Below are 16,381 nucleotides of genomic sequence, written 5' to 3'. Positions count from 1 at the left end.
TCACTTAAAGCTCTTTTTAATACTGTTGTATTGTAATGCAATTAAAATACAGTCTTTTTTTTCTCCCCAAGATCATGTATAATCGTGATAAAAATAAATTGTAATTATTATTTTGGCTGTAATCGTAAAGACCGACTTTTTAGTTGTTTTTACAAAGAACATCGACAATTCCATGTCTGGATAATCACACATTTTAATTTATGTTGGGCAAACGTTCCTAGCAACAGTTTTACCTCCATGTAACACTGCAATGTCTCTTTTTGTAACTCATAGATAACACACAGACAAGATCCAAGAATGAAAGAAGAACAAAGGACAGATGTTGTATTTATTCAGCTGGATTTTGTAGTATTTATCATCTAATGTAATACAATACAAATACAGAAGTTTTCCCAAAGATCATGTATAATCATGATGACAATATATTTTGTTAAATGTTTCAAAAATGTAATTAAAATAATAATTTTGTCTGTAACCATATAGACTTACCTTGTAGTCATTTTACAACTTCTCCATGTCAGTAAATTCAAACTTTAATTAAAATTCAACCAAATTTACTAACACATATCAACAGTTTTACCTCCATTTAACACTGTAATGTCCAGTAAGGTCCATTAAAAAGACAATTGTTTCTTTATTCTTAACGTTACAACTTCCATACACTTTGAGAAACTGTTGAAAAAGTTGTTTGTTTTTGCCTGAACAATTTTTGCCTACATTTATTAACTGGTATAGTTATTAGCTTAGCTGGTTGGTCTCCATGTAAACAACAAATCTATACTTCATGATATCAGACTGAAACATTTCTATGACCTGAGAATATGGAAATAAATCTTTGCATCTTAATTTAAATTCACGTTGTTGGTTTTGGGTGTCGTCTAAATATGATCTATATTTGATCTATGCTCTTTATATTTGCACTTCGTTATCTCTTTGCACTTTGTTCTTTAATATTTGAACTTTGTTCTTGTTCTTGCTTTTATAAAACTTCTGTACCCTCGATCGTCTGCTGTGAACTGGAAACATAATTTCCAGGAGGAAGGATTAATAAAGCCAACCTTATCTAATCTAATCTGTATATCAAAAAGGTTGATGACTTGGTACTTTAGAAGACACTATTTTATTGTTCAATTATTTTCACTATGTAATCAAACTAAAAACTATCCGGAGGTCACTCGAGTGCAGAAGTGTTTTGACGTCTGTCCGTGAGGAGCATTTATGTAAAGCGTTTGTTGATGCATTTCCTCTCAGCGAGATCCATCCAAACAAGACAAAAAGTAGTGGAGCGTTGATCGTCATGGAGACTCTATCCTGTCACATCTCAGCAGGAAGCAAACATCTGGATCAACACTTCCTGCCGGCACGGCCGTGTGAGACGACAGAAGTCCTTCCAGGGACCATGTTGACGAGACGCCGGCTGATACGACGACCACGACTCCAGGGTTCGCGTCGGCCATGTTTGTGAGTCGCATCGGGACAGAGAAGAAAGGATGGAGTCGCCTGGAGGCTTTTGGTTGGCAACACAGTGTGAGTGATGGAGCTACTTGCTGTTGGCACCTGGTGTTTCTCTGCCACACTGAGACGCTTGTTGCGTAACCAACACTTGTGGGTCACATACAAAAGAACCTGGCAGCACTTGAACGGCTCTATTGTCGATAAGAAGCTCAATTAAAGAACCGGAGAGGCGGCGAAACCGGCTGAATAAAAAGGTAATCTATATAAAGAGGAAAAGTAGGTCATGAAATAATACAATGGTTTCAACAACTATCAAGTTCTTGACAGAGATTTATTGCCGAGCATGTTTGTGACTTTGCTTCTAGTGAAACAATTCAAACAATGAATCATTGACCTCTGACCTAACCCGACAACCCGATTACAATTCTCATCAGATTTGTTCAGGTGTGTCTGGTAAAGATTATTCTCCAAGTTATAAGCCAGGGGTCGGAAATCGCGTTCCCTCGGGTGCCGCATTATTTACTGTGATTGTTATGCTGGGCGGCCAAGCCAAAGAAAGGAAGGGACAGATAAAGAATTTTATGAAGGGAAAAAAATAGGACATTCTTAATTAGGAAATGGTCTTTATTTGATTTAACATAATTGTATTTCATAACTTCAATATTTTATAACGGTCGTCAGTTTCTAGCAAAAAAACGACAACTTTGGACCATCTCTTAAGTGTCATTTGTAGGTCAATCGGCTGAGATGGGTCTAAAGTCAGTGGAAAGTCAAAAAAGGTGGATCAGAGAAGGAGAATGATTTTTAATGCAGTCTTGTTAATTCACTATGTTTTATTCTTTTTATTGATGACATTTTCATGTCATGGTAAAGGCTGAAACTCATCATTAAAGTCCAGATTTGACTACCGGAGTGAACGCACCTTGAATCAAATGTCTCTTTTAATTTTGATGAAACTTTGAAAATATGCATTTATTTCCTAAAAGAAAGTTTTCCTTCTCGAAACATGGTTTCAGACAATCGGTAGTAGTAGTGAACTAGTCATGGAGCTAGTGTCTGTAGAATCCTCCGAGACTCCGTGTTGACTTTCCAAGCACAGACACATGCGGCAGACACTAATCCTAGTTGAGTCTGTGCATGTGAGGCCTTCATGCAATTTTTCCAGACAGTCTTTGATGCAGATCTGAAAGTGGATCATCCACTCATCATCCTAAATCAGGCAGACGTCAAGCAGATGTAAACAGACACTATGGATCCAAACAAACAAGTGGAGCGGTTTAAACACTCAGCAGGAAGCTTCGGTCCCAACTCAGATCCGGAGCCAAGTATCAACAGAATCTCTCGCACATCCGTTCATGAAAGTCAGCTGTGCATTACAGGACATGCTCATGGTATGTGGCAGCGTCCCTCGGTACACTTGTTTATTGCTGAAACCCTTGAGAATCTCAGCTGGACAGCAGCGAGGGCAGCCAGAGGAAACAGAGCTAAATTAAGAACATTTTTCTCATGCCTGATAAGAGTCACAGGCGGTTATGCTTGTGACAGAATCGCACACAAAATGTAATGGTTTTGCAAAGTGTTGCCAGAATAATTAGAACTTTTCACTTGAGTGAATTGTGGTAAATTAGATAATATTAGCCTTTTAAAGTCAACATGTTATGTTATAGGCATTATTACAAAGAAAATGGATAATTTCTCCATGTCCAAAAATATAATAATTCTAAATTGTAAACCACATTTAGATAAATGTCATCATTAAAATTATACTCTTAACAATAGACTATGTTTAAAAAAAAAGTTAGATTAAAATCATGATTGATGTCCAGCCTGCAGCTTTAAATACAACAATCTTTTGGCCATTGGTATGACACTGTTTTCTTGACGTGACATCATAGAGAGCCGATGTCATCAATCAAACCTTTGCAGGAGCCAAGTTCTCACACATTCTGATATGATTCATTTGGTCTTTAGGGTGGTTAGATTGTAATGGTTAGTCAAATACATTTGAAATGGAAAGATATACTTGCTAGCTTAGCTCGTAAATAAAACTGCTAGCTAGTCATTCTTAGGGGAATGTTCCCATCCTGTAGCACTTCATATCCTGAGATATAAAATCTTAACGCATATAAAATGTCATTCAATGACATGAAAACATTGAATGTTTTGAAATAAATTCATGATTTATTTCTCAAATGTGCAACAAAAAATGTCACAAGAGTCACAAACAAAAGTAAAATTAAAGTGACTTATGTCTGAGGTGAGTGTTTTTCATGTGCCTTAATTGATAAGTCATAAAAGGGGGGAAGGTAAACAACAAAGGTTATTGTCTATAAAACAACACAGACAACTGGTTGCTGTAAAAATAACAGTCTGTTGGAAAGGGTGTGCCACAAGGGTCAATTCTCGGTCCCCTTTGGTTAATCAGTACTGCAGTGGCAAAGTACACGTACACATGCACACGCACACACACACACACACTCCAAGCACGCAGAAAAAGCAGAACAAGCACTTGACTTTAAGTGCTCTCTATTTAAAAGGTATTTCAAGCATTCAAATGTAAAGGAAATGTTTCACGTTTTATTTTCCTTCAAAAAGTTGACTTAAACTCAAGAAGAAAAATATTTCAGAAACGAAAAAAAAAAAAAGTGGTTGTATGAAGAGTATTTTTATAATAGGGATGTTTTGTGGGGATAAAGGACTGAGACTCTATAAAACTGAAAGATTTGTCACGATTAAGTTCCGGTTTTAGGGTTTAGGAAAATTCAGGAGCTTCAAGTCAAACTTAACTGTAATTAAAGTGCTTAACGATAAAGTCTTATGCGTGTATTATCTCATGTGATGTGAATCTTTCTAATTTGCTTTCTTTGCAAATATTTTTCACACAACAGTTGATAGATGCTTATAAAACGTCATGGCACATGTGTCCAGTGTAAAAGACCAGGAGTTGTGGTCGACACAGAAGCAAGTAAAGCCTCCCGTCTGCTGCAGGATGTCAGAGTCTGGAGCACCAGCGGCTCACATGTCACATCTGCAGAGTCGCTTCCACTCCAACCATTTTTCCTCCTTAATTCCTGCTCCAGTTAAAGCAGCTTGTTTGTGCAGGCGATACACAAACGTCTCCTGAGGATTAACAAGCTCAGAAATGTTCCCAAAGTGAATCGAGCCACGATATCAAGACCAAACATTCAAATGTAAATCATGAGTTGAAATCCCACTCGAGCGTCTCTGTCCTGTTTGTGCTTGTTCAGGCTCATTGGGGATCAGAACCATCGCTCACTCCACCATGTATGGAGATAGAAATCACATTTACCACAAGTGTTCTTTGGCGTTCACCGTGTGAAAGAATAAACAAAAACATCACAAACAGTGTCGAAAGTTGTGTGAAGACACATTTGTACATTACACAAATCATTAATGTCATCTTATAACATGCAATATATTCATTTTTTTGTTCCTCATTGTAAAAATGTGCTTTAATATATTTAAAATATAAATAAAAATTATCTTTTTAATACAATTCCAAGAAAAAAAAACTGATTTTCTTCATCATACTAATGTCAACCGCTAGGTGGCGTATACACTAAAACATGCAAGGTTGAACTGGAGCCCACAGATCGAAAATGGTTAAAGTTAACGCCTCAATGAAACGGTAAGGAGGATCCAATATGCAACCTTACAAGTGTAGAATGTTAATTAAGTAAAATAATACGAATGTTATTAATAATAACACGTGAATATATTTGTATGGTAAACTGTGCTCTTGTGCATGTCGAACAACAAAATAAAAATATTTTCAATATATATCATACATTTATTTACAATATATTTAAAAAGAAATAACTAAAAATATATGTTTTCTAATATAATATTTTTTGTTGTGTATTGTATTTAAAAAAAACACATTACTTTATATAAGTTTCATAAACCCAATGAATGTGTGCGTTTAATGATGATTTTTATCATTTTTAAAATCATATCTTGATTTTTTTTCCTCCCTAATTTAAACATCTCCCTTTTCTTCATGTGTCTACTCTTTGGACGTGTTGGTGTTTCAGTTTCACATCTCCTCAACTTAGTCACCAAAGATCCTGAAGTTGTGTAACTTTTTTATTTATGCTTTACAAGCTACTGATAAACATGTAAAGTTTTGTGTAAAGTAGAGGTTCTGTTCATTTGGTAGCTTTTGACTTGATAAGGTAGATTTTAACGTTTTTTTTAACTTAAGGTGATACAACAAGGGCTTCTCTAGCATTTTCGCATCACAGCAACTTCTTCCTAACTTCAACTTCTCTTCTTTCTCGTGTCGGTCCACGACAACCCTCAGTTTTAGTTCATTTAAACTTTACCACGTTTTTTTTTTTTTTTCAATGTGGTCGTTATTGGAGTTCATGATTAATTAAAAAACTGATAACAAGCCTAGTACCGTCGGAGGGGAACACTCTTATCTTATGTCTTCTATGGATCTATGAAGTGACTCATTTAGCTAGAAAACGGAACATCTGAAGTCATTGATCTCCCACGACTAGTTATGACTTTGTTAGACGAGAATCGATGACAAATTCCTACGTGTTTGTTTTCCACACTAAACTAAGCTTCTAGTCAGCAGCAAGTCCGTTCAAAGCCGAATGTTCCCGATGCTCCGATAAGAGAACCTGTAGTCGGCAACACTCCCTCTGTAAACACCTACACGAGTCTGTTTTAATGGCGAGCAGTAGACCAAACTCACGGCGTCATCTTCAGAGTCGACGGTCAGGGAGGTGAATAAGTCGCGGTGTTTTCACAACAGGGCTCGACGCCGCCGTGCGGGTCATGATTCAGCGTCTGATACCAAGATGTGAGGTTGAGATTCAAGGTCGGGCCGAACTCTAAAGCTACTTATTCACCTGGTATTTGTCGTGAGGCGTGGTCGACACGCACTGTGGATCTCACTTCAAAGCACCGTTAAACATGGTTGGATTTAAGCCTCTATTCAAGCAGATCTTTCAACGTACAACACAAAGACGGCCACACAGCGAAATCCAACGAAATCCCCTGAAATTGCTGTGATCGTACTCATGGTCCAATCAAACTGTTTGTGACAGTATCCAAGTTTATTGTCAACATTAAGTCAGCATTGACTTCACTTTGAAAAATTACTCGAAGGCCACATAAAAATGATTTTGCGGGTTAAATATTGCACTTTTTAAAATTACATAGCTATAAAAATACATTTTAAAAAAGGTAAAGTTTTTTAGGCCAGCAAATGTTGTCTGCCAAAGAGTAAAGGAACTTTCAAAGATTCTACATGTTTTTTCAACACACTTTCAAAATTGCTTTGCTGCCACTACAAACTCCTGATCGGATTAGTTTTGCCAATGGCCGTGAAGTAAATGACTAGAGAGTATTTAGTTAGCTTTTGAATGTGCCAAGTCAGCAATGCATAAAGATTAGGACTTTGACCTTCAGGAAAAAAAAAAAAGCTTCTGGGAAAAGTGACCACATGTGACAATAATGCATGAATATTTAACTGCAGAAAAACTTGACAATCATTGACCTGTATTTGAAACCCTTTCACAAATCCCTCTCTTGGCCATTACGTCACCTAAATGTAGAGCCATTTTTGTTTGGCAGCAATACTAGGACGTAGCTTAGCATACACATCATCTTTGGGTCTGACCCTTGTTTGACCAGCAAACCATTGTCATGTCAACAGGAAGTAAAGTCTCCAACATGAGCTGATTCTCTAGATACATAGTGTATTGAACCGACAACGTTATTGGTGTTGTTTCCATACGATTCAGTGGAGCTTGATAAAGTCTTTATAAAAGTTTCTTTTTATAATCCAACCAGTAATTTTCCATCACATTCGTCCTGACAAGTCCTCCAATAAACCTCCTCCCCTCCCTGGCTGAAGAACTGAGCTGCAGACTTGTGCAAACAGGTGATCGTCCCACCTGCATACCAGCGCCGCCGTCAAGCCGAATTCCTCGACAAGTTCAGGCTGCGATCACGACTTTCCAAATCATTCCTATTTCCGAGAACGCAGCCAGTTAAGTAAACGCACAGGTTCAGCCAGATAACACCAGCTATTGTTCTGTTCCATGGAGCTGGTACTGCAGAAAAGACCCGGGTGAACTTCAAGGAAAATCTTATCATATCAATCATATCAATCATGGAGGTGTGTCAAGAATAAAAGGAAAACAAAAAAACTTGAAACAAAAGTGAAATAATTCATTAAAAATAACAACATAATAAAATATATGAACTTGAAATTGACACAGATCTTCTTCAGATAATAATTAAATTAATAGAAAATAAAACTATGCGTCATAAGGAAAAATTACCAGATTTATGCTTGTGTTGATATGTTGAAGATTCAAAATATTTCATGCTGGTTACAACAATTATTAAGGTACTAAATGATAAAATGAGGGAAAATATGCAGGATAATAAATAAAAATAATAATAAAGGGACAAACATCAAAATTAAGCTGGATTTGATTTATAAAATACATTATATTTTAAATAATGACATATGTACGTATGTTTACCTTGTGTCTCTGTGAGGGATAAAAGCATTTACATGAAGTGAAAACAGAAAGTGAAATAGACTTTTAACCGTAACATGGAAGTCAAACTGACGCACTCTTTTTTGCAATGACTTCCTAAACCGCTTGTGTCCAAAAATAGACATCTTCGCTATTGGGAACAAAAACCTTCTGATTCATAAATCTTAGCAAACTCTGATGACAACTACAACGTTGACCAAAGTCCAAACTGTACAGCCGGGAGGGCTGCCATAGCAACCGTCTAAAGGTGTGTTGGATTTACGTCATGTCTGTTTGCAGAACAGCTCACACGTCCATGTCCTTTTTCTCACCGGCTTCATCGTGGTAGTAAAATAACCACATCAGGAGCTCTGAACTGGATTGTCGACAGAATATTGAAGATCTTTAAGATCATTCAGCTCTTAGGTTTCAACTGTTGTAGTGCATTATGGAGTACGAGTGTTTATGTTTTATAGTAGGTTTGATTTCCCCCAAACAGTGTTCCGGTTATTTGGCAATTCTACAGGAACCATCATGTGAATAACTGTATTTTCCAGACCATAAGCAGCTTCTTTGTCCAGCCTGAACCCGGAGGCCTATTTTTAGGGGTCAGTGATTTAGGTCGACCATTTCACAATTGAAAAAGTTACGGGGTAATGCACCAGAAGATGAATGGAAACAGACAATAGACAAGAAGATGACAATAGTTTAAATTAGTTCTGGACGGTCAGCATCATAAAAACACCGTCCTGATGGATGTAAAACTTTTAAGCTAAAGGTGATCGATCTGGCTGATTAAAAAAAGGAAAAAGAGATGCTGCACATAAACTTGGCATCAAGGAAACGATGAGGAGACGGCAGCGTAAAAAATAAAATAGACAACAAAAGCATTCAGATGTAAAAAGAACAGATGGTCCAACATGACAATGACTTTTCTGGTGAACCAGATATTTTGTCAAGCTGTGTTACTGCTGTGTTACAAACACTGCTCAAAAAGAGGCATTCATTCAATATAAAAGAAACATCTGCAGCTTACAGAAATTTCTGGCCTTTATATCTACCAGTATATTTTCATTTTAAATCTGGTGGTTGCACCTTATATTCAGGTTTGATTTATCTTCCTGGAATTAAGGCAACGATTTCAAGTAAAAGGTTGAAGAGTTCTAGAAGTAATAGGACTTCCTTACTATGCATCCTCACAGGTTCAGTGATAAAGAATGTAAGACTTCTGGCAAGAAACCTCAACGGTCTTTTGAAGCCAATGACATGAAATATAAAACCGCAAGCTTCAATTACTATCAGTTTCTTCAAATATACAAAGTGCCTCTTCATGTGTCGACACTTGCATTATTGCGTAAACAAGAAGAAATAACAGCACGACAGCTCAGTCCCAGGGGGTTCCATTACACACAGTTTTTATCTCGTGGCTTTTACCGCCAATTCCACTGGTGACCGAATTTTCTATAGTGTTCACACAAAGACAGTCTTAGCTCAAAGGTTGTGTGTGGGACAAGACCTTCGGGCACACGGAACCGCAACTTAAAAACATCTTCATTGTGTACAACAAAACTGAAACTATGACAAAAACTAACACATAATCTTCGGCTCACCATGTTGGTGATGCTCTTCAGTGGTTTGCCTAAAATGCACAAGTTAGTTATTCTGCCATGCACCAAGTATCACAACGCCCCCTACAGGCCTGGCATTTATACCACTGTGTTAGCAGTATTTCTTAGTGGAAACAGAATTTCCTTAAACTAGAAACATCAGCTCAAAAAGGGAGAGTTTACTTCACAGCTGGAAAGTTTTTCCATCAACATTCTTTGCATGGCAAAAAGTGCAGTAGCTTGATGTTCGTGGTATTAAGAATATTGCAGACGCATCTCAGGGGAAATTCCAGTCAAATCTTTATCTAAATTAAATTCAGGGACAAAGGTTGTTTTTGATGTCAATCCAGAGTTTGTATCGTAGCCTCGTCTATACCCATGAACTGCCGTGTTAGCATTAGCGAAGCCTCTGAGTTCAGCCAAAGTCCTGCTTCTATATTTAAGCTGTCTGGATCACATCTTCATGAGAAATATTGACTCCAATCACAGAAGGCGTGGGAGCTGAACATCGGGAGTGGGCGTCAGTTCCTCTTTGTCCTGCTCTGTCACAGAGAGGAATCCAAAACCTCAGCACTTCTCCTGAACCTTTTGTTTAGAAACACCGGCCGTTCCGTGTCCACCGCTGTTTATTCCAGCCCACAATAACAGACCACCCCCAGGACTATGTACCAAACCCGGTATGTCCTCTGAAAGTGGTCGGATTCGAACGGTGGCTCCATCAGTGTCCATACCAGCCGCTCCACACAGGAATGTAAACCAGACTTCAGCTCTTATCTCACATCAAAGAAGGACTATTAACTGGTGGCTCGACAAACATTGGAATCAGACACATTCGCTCACTAAGATTGTTGGAATAACTTAGAAACGTAAGCTCAGGGGCCATTGTTACCCAGAAGTGGCCCCAAAGTTAAACTCAAGTTGTTCAAAAATAGTACAGAGGAGAGGAAGTGGTCTGACGTCAGCAACAATGATGTTTAAGGTTCATGAGAGCTGCCTGCATTGTTTGAAACTAATTGATGTCCTGGCGTGGTAAACATGTTAAATACATTTCTCGCTGGGGGTGAAGAAAGTGAAGGAAACAACTTCACATTCCAGCACCTGAACTTTGAAACCTCTTAAGGTACAAACACAGACACCTGTCCAGCCCCACTTTAAAAGAATGTCCGTCATTTTAAGATTAGTTTGGCTCATATATTTGTTGTTTTTATTCGGCATTTAATTGAAAATTCTACTTTGTTTTTGATGGACATTATGTTTTCCTGTTACTTGAGGTTTTCTTCTAAGAAGCTTGTTGATTTTGTGTCACTATTATAAAGTATTTCTGCTTTAAAATCACTTTCTCACATTCTCTCTTCACATTTTGAACTAAAAATTACTCCCAATACCTTGAGAGAATATCATAAAGTCAAAAGTGAATCTGAGAAAAAATGGGAATATCCATTCATCCCTTCATCGTCTACCAGTTTTCTTTGTATTTTTTGATTTTTCAAAGAACAGGTTTATATTTCAGAAACAAATGGTGAGAGTTAAGGGACACCCTGGAATGGTCAGCAGCACATTACATGACATGTGTAAACAGACAACCAGTCAGAGGAACCTACGAACAATTACAAGTCACTATGTGCTTAAACTCTGGGCAGAAACCAAAGTGCTCAGAGGAAACCCTGAGAGAACAGAAGAACCAACAACCCATGTGAAAGTCCACAACATTCGTAGCATGAAAACAATGTTTATAATCTTCAGCTCTGTTATGGAGTTCTAACAGTTGTAGTGCATTGTGGGCAAGAGTATGGTAAAGTGACCTTTAGACATACAATTCTGATGGGGGTCCGTGAATGTATTTTTTTTTTTAAATGTATGAAAATAATAATATCAAACACCTATAATGTGATATGCAACCCTAATGTGAGTTTATAGAAAATAAAACAGAACATCTGTCGATCAGGCAATATAATTCAATCGAATAATTGAGAATAAGAAATTTGAACAATGTTTATACTGAACTCACGTAACAGAAAACAAGAGCATAACCCTTGTGTTGTCTCAGGGTCAAGGTGACCTGGTGGCTGAAAATAAATGTGTTTGAGGTATCCCTTGTGTTATCTCTAGGTCACTTCGGGGCACCGGGTCACCTCGACACAGAGATGACACACACGTTAAACATCCGTTGATATCCAACTCGCTTTAAGGTATCAGAGGCTAATGTTAGCATGTATGAAGGAAAAACTTATATTATATCACCATTTAATCTATTTCTGAGCTAATCATGTGTGTTTATAGAACCAAATAAATGTGTTTAGTCCTCAAACCTTTAGTGTGACACCAATAGATGATTATCAAACAACTAAGACATTGAAACCATTTGTGAACTTTGTTAGCAGAATCATCAGAACCTGGCTATGACGGTGTGAGCGAGCAGTCAAGATGGCGTCTGTCTTGACTGATTCATGAGGAAACATTTTCCCTCAAACTTATTTTTTTTATAAAACCTCGTGCTTACTCATCCAAGGAGAGACGGGTAGAAGAAGTCAGCAGAAAGTTTGTGACATCGACAGCTGAACTCTATTAGTAACTAAGGTAAATATAACAACAGATCTTCCTACAGGCAGAAGTGTGTAGGAAGATCTTTGTCTGATTCACAGAAGCTTCTGTGGAAGTAGAACGATGGAAATACAGGAGCGACAGAACAAGTCAACTGGGCCAGAAAGATTTAAACTGGATTTTTGAGTGTCGACACTAATGACCTGAAAAAAGTGAATTCGTACAGAAGAAACAGAAGTTATACACTTTAGAAATTCAGAATGATCAACAGCAAACAAGCTAACAGTAGCTTAAATAAAAGATCCATCTGTTGTTTTGCGTTGAAAAGGTATTAATACTGACCCCTGATGTTTCTGCAGACCAGAAAACCTATTAAGCAACGAAAACAGGAAGTGTTGGAACACACCCAAGTTTTGTCAAACGCTTGCGAACAATCCGGAAAACAATTTCGTTTTCCTCTGAATTTAAAAAGTAAAAGCCTCTGCGTTGCTGCTTCTTTCTACTTTATCCGGGTGTTGTGCCGGAGTAAGAACTTGCCGCAATAAAAACAACATTTGCCGATTTATCTGAATCACAATGTTTTTATTTTCTTGGTCTTTGTTACAACACGAACCTTCGTCCTTCAACACGTCCCCAGCTTATCACACTTGATTTTTTTTTTTTTTTTTTTTTTTTTTTTTTTTTCGGTCTGTTTCCCAACAGAGCATATCCGCTTTCCTATCATTTAGTTCCTTTATTTTTGTATCAACTTTTTTGAGAACTTCCAGATGAATTCTGACTCAGAAAACAAATGTTAATACTTTGACCTCCATGAGTCACTACGTGTTGGAGTTGATCTAGTTTTTAATGGAGGTTTTACAGAACAAACAACTAGGTGCAGCGTAAGAACAGATTTGTTGAAATATAGTCATCAGTGTTTATTCACCTTTTACTTGTCCGTGGTCGCCCTGCCTCTCACCCTATGTAGCTGGGAAATGTGAAGACAATAATGAGCGATAAATCTGATTCGTCTGAAATTATTTCAAGTTCCTTTGGCCGACGGCCTGACAAGGGGAGTATTTAGGAAGTGCTTTCTAATGCGATAAAAAAGCTGAAAGAGACGGACCAGAGCACGGGTCACCTTGTGCCGATCCGCCCTTTCTTCCAGTAAAAGAAGATAAAACCTCAAACGTGACCAATGTCTAATCTTTTGTCTGATCCGGAGCTCAGTGCTTGGCAGTCGATGCCCCGGATTAGCGTGAAGCACAAAGCAGCGTTTTCAGACTCATGTACTCCAGGTTCACTTCCTGGAAGGAGCCTGGGATTGTAATTAGGGCCCCATTAGAGTCCAGGAGACTCGAGTGTGTGGTAGAACATTCTCGTCACGGTGAGCTCATGGATCACACAAGGTTTTTACATAATATTGAGGAATGACAGAAGATGGGAATAGGTTGTGAGTCACGGCCCTGGAAGAGTAACACACAGTCCCCCCCCCCCCTTCATTAGACGAGTAATTGTTCTGGTTAAACACCTACTTTGTCTATATTTGGTTCATCAACATCATGTCGCGCCAGACAAGCTCTATTTGTATAAGGAATTTATATTTTTATTTATTTCTCTTTGACCCATTTACTGTGAAGGATAAGGAGGACAGGGATTGTTCTTATTATGATCTAGAGGGTTGCAATTTTTATGTGAAGGGCAGTCAAACCAATAGGATGAAAAAAAAACGGCTTTAAGAAAAAGGGGAACTTAACCTAAATAAGAAACAAGAATATAATTCTGTATGAAAGGATATTACTAAGTTTAATTGAGACAAAACATAACATTTACTTGTATTTAAATTGTGTTATTTGTCTTATTAAAGAACTACAAACATCTAATGATCATTTTAGTAGTTTTCATCTCAACCTTTGTCCATGTTTTGTGTGATATTGTTTTCCTGAATCAACAATAATTAGACCAATGAAAACTGATTTCCCTGTGACTAAACCCGGTGAATAGATTTTTTATATCTTTGTGGACAAAAGAAATCGACTGTTACTCATCAAAAGAGTTTGTCAAATATCAAAAGAATTCCTTGCAAGAGTCAGTTCATGAAGTGCAGCTATGCAACGTTTACCTCGGATCCACATGTGCAGGATGAAAAGAGGATTTTAAAAAAGGGCCGACGTCAGCTTAAATATGGAGGCGGACGAGCACATGATCGCACGCAAGCTAGCTTGACGGTAGCAGCAGTGGTGGACGAACATCGTCATAAAATTCAGTGTCAACGTCGCATTTCAATGTTTAAAAGAAAAGTATTCAACTCACCAGGTCTCTATATTTATGACAAGAATCAACTTTCACTTATTTAATTAGTTCACCTGTCATGGCTACTTCTGGAAGCTGATTGGCTGATCCATTTAAAGACACAGTACCAATCAAATGAAGGCGAAATAATCATATAAATTATAGTCAATTTGTATTATATAATGCACTGAATTACACTTGTGTTAATGATATGAGTTTCAAAGTGGTGATCTTGTCTTATAGGGCAGTGGCTCTCAAACCATCCATGTTGATGACCCGCCATCATCTGCTTGACAAACTGTGACTCAATCTAATAAAAAACAACAACTGTATTTATATAAATATTAACATTGGATAAAAAAAACATTGTTTGAAAAATGAAAGAAACCTACTCTTGGTTGCACTTTGTTCTAAAACTCAAGGCCAACAACTTTGACTAAATGGAGGGAGTGCGATGAAAGGTGGGAGAGTGTGTCTTGTGTTATGAGGTATTTCAACACAAAATACAATGCAGCTCTTTTTTCTTAGTTACTGGAGCTCTCAGGTCAACGAACTAGACACTATTGTAGAAATGTTTCTGATGAAAACAGTTTTTTTCTTTTTCTTTGAGCATTTCTTAACCTGCAAAATAAATGAAACCGAAAAACTTTAATGTTTTTCTGTCGTTCTTTCATGATTTATACTGACGATCTACTAATAAATAAACATAAAATGAACCTGTTCAGACTTATATTTGTTATTTAAAGCATTGTTTGAAGGAGAAAATATTTTCTCTGAAATGACATAAGCGTGTGAGTCCTGCCCTGTAGAAACTTAAATAAAGCGTAAACACAAACTCACACCTTGGCACAAACCATCGTCAGCATACAATCAAATATTGATGCAAATACACAAACACCTTGTTGTGACCAGTCCAGAGTTCTTGCTGATTCAGCATTTTTTTTCCATGCACTTAATTGTTGTTTTTTTGGGAGGTCATGCTAATGTATTTTTCCTTTTTTTCTATCTGAACGGTGGTCCGAGAATATGACATTTAACCTGGTCCGCTGCACAGAAAAGGTTTGAAGGACCCTTCATTATGAAGAATGCTTCAGATATGTAGAAAGGATGTGTTAAATATGATTAATTGATGAAGGTGTTGATAAATGGAGGGAATACTATATTTTCCATTACGTCATGCCTTTTAAAATTTCATCACACAGCACTTCATTGTGGTGTGTGTGTGTGTGTGTCTGTGTGTAGCCCACGCTGGGCTTCCATCCATATGGAAATAATCACTGAGCTACATTTCCATTCAGCTCTTCCCGTCAAGCTTTTTGGTATTCAAAGCCACAGAAGTCTGGGCTTCTGTGGAATAAAAAAGCGGTGGGAGGGGGTTCAGGGGGGGATATTGCCAGCCACAGAAAAGACTCTTGTCATTTGATGACTATATTCCCGCAGTGAGGACGAGCGGCTGGTGGGGAAAAATAACGTTGTGAAAGGGCTCGAAGTGACGCCACAGTGGAAACTATCATATTTCCTCATTGTTGTGTTTGTCGAGTGAACTTGTGAATGAAAGTGATTTTGACTGACAGCAGAACTAAGACGAAGCAGAGGCTCCTACTGAAGATGAGTGTTGAAGTTGTCTCGCGTTTCAGTGGCACTGATCCCCGGCTATAAATGGGGCTCCAGTTCCCCCGCTCACATGACTCACACACACACACACACACCGTGGTTGTGGGTCCACCATGATGCAGCGACTCGACATGACCTCAGGAGAACACTTCTCTACGCTCTTACGTCACCTGCTCGAAGATTAGAGTATGCGGTCACCACTGAAGCGTGTGTGACTACGCTCAGGGAAACTCGGTGATGGAGGGAGTCGGAAATGTTTACAATGTGTCACTAAGATGCCTTAAATAGCTACTTAGCATATTAGCTTAGGTTCTGCTGGAGACAAATTGGTTATGTTGGATAACTTTGTACACTAATATTAATACG

The sequence above is a fragment of the Callionymus lyra genome, chromosome 4, assembly GCF_982586985.1.
Source record: "Callionymus lyra chromosome 4, fCalLyr1.hap1.1, whole genome shotgun sequence".
Classification (NCBI taxonomy): Eukaryota; Metazoa; Chordata; class Actinopteri; order Syngnathiformes; family Callionymidae; genus Callionymus; species Callionymus lyra.
The sequence above is the reverse complement of the archived record's forward strand: the minus strand, read 5'-3'. Positions refer to the sequence as shown.